We start from the raw sequence: 1764 nt of genomic DNA, 5'->3' as shown, positions 1-1764 counted from the left end.
ACATGATGTCCAAAAGAGTTTTTGTTTTCTTGCTTGTAATTTTCTACCTACAATATCAAATAAACTTAAGTTACCAAATTGACACAATTAAATTAAACAAGTAAATAAAGTTACTCTTACCCGCCAAAACATAATTGTTATTGTTGTCTGTGATTACTTGCATATCTTACCTGCCAGAACATAATTGCTACCGTTGTGTGTGATTACTTGTACCATATTTTCTTCTCCCACATCTACCATAAAAGCATCCAAGAGTTAAAATAGTTTACGTCTAAATACCCGAAAACATCAACAAAGTTGACAACATCTCATTAGTAAGCTCCAATTCCCTTTTCAAGATTGGGATTCGTAACTCTTGATAGTTTAAATTTTTTAGATGCGGACCATAGTTGCCAACTGCCTCAATCATAAGCTTGAAGGATTTGTCGTGCAACACATTGAAATGAATTTCACACTTATAAAACCATCGAGCTATAAATTGAATTGTCCTAGCTCGTGTTTCCTTATTGCAAATGCATGTTTGCTTCAAACTGGATGTTGTTGTTGGTGGCCTCTTATTATAAAGAAAATCCAAGGGTCATTTGACATATTTTCCTCTTTTTGCATCAGGGGCATCAACATATTGTGGTTGTTTTCCAGCTCGAATATTGTAGATTTCTTGCACCTGATCCTGCTCATCATCATCCATATTCACCTCCAACAAATATTGACTTTCAACCTTTTTCTTATCATAGTCTTCTTGATTCTTCAACTTTATTTATGGGGAAATTTTCTTGCAAGCACTAGAAATTTTCTTGTTATGTTCCCAAGCGGGGTCAAGGTTATTCCGAGTGGGTTTAACCAGATCACAAGAGTTAGGGTTGTCTAAAGGTACTGACTGTGCTGGTTGAGATTGAGATGATAAATGAGAAATACAATAAAATATTAAATGCAAAAGACAAAAACAATTAAAGTAATAATAAATGGTTGAGGCAATACGACATTTTTAAATGCAAAAGGACAAAAACAAAGCATTTTTCTCATTGCATTTATTGTTGTACTTTTTTTTCTTCCATAAGAAGCGCTTTGTCTTCTACATGAATCTGTCACGATTGACAACATGACGACCACAACCCTAATTTGTGACGCGACAATGTTTTACATATCGCCGAACCACCGTGCCGCGGCGACGCGATTGTGGCTGCAGTGATCACTTGTAACTACATAGATTTTACGTAAGATCTAAATTTCTAAGGTGTGTGTTGATTTATGCCAACAATGTAGAACACACCTAGACTTGAGATTCCATTATTTGATAAAAATATAAATTTATTTTATAATTTGGTAGAGTAATACTCATGATGTCTTAGTGCAACAAGTTCTTGATCAAGTTTTAAAGAAGATTAAATAAATTACTATTAAAAATAAAAAAATCCTTAAAAATTTGTAAGTCCTTTTTTATGGCGCGAAAAAAAGAAGAATAGAAAAAAAAAAACAAGAAATCAAAAAGTCGATCGCTATGAGTGCAAACAGTAGGAGTAAAATCCAATAAAGTACTTACTATAGGTACAATTTAATTGTCTCTAACTTCTATATCAAATAATACATGTTCGATCAAAGGTTTTGTAGGAGAAGTTTGAAAGCATTTAAGCGTCCAAGTCGCTAATTAGTCCGTCTCCTATAAGTAAAGATGGAGTTGTATCAACTAAAAATGAAGATGAAAGAAATCATAATGACCATAATAATTTCATCCAATTAGTGTGTTAATTGATTTTGTCCCATTAT

Source organism: Cicer arietinum, chromosome 4 (assembly GCF_000331145.2).
Source record: "Cicer arietinum cultivar CDC Frontier isolate Library 1 chromosome 4, Cicar.CDCFrontier_v2.0, whole genome shotgun sequence".
Taxonomy (NCBI): Eukaryota; Viridiplantae; Streptophyta; class Magnoliopsida; order Fabales; family Fabaceae; genus Cicer; species Cicer arietinum.
The sequence above is the reverse complement of the archived record's forward strand: the minus strand, read 5'-3'. Positions refer to the sequence as shown.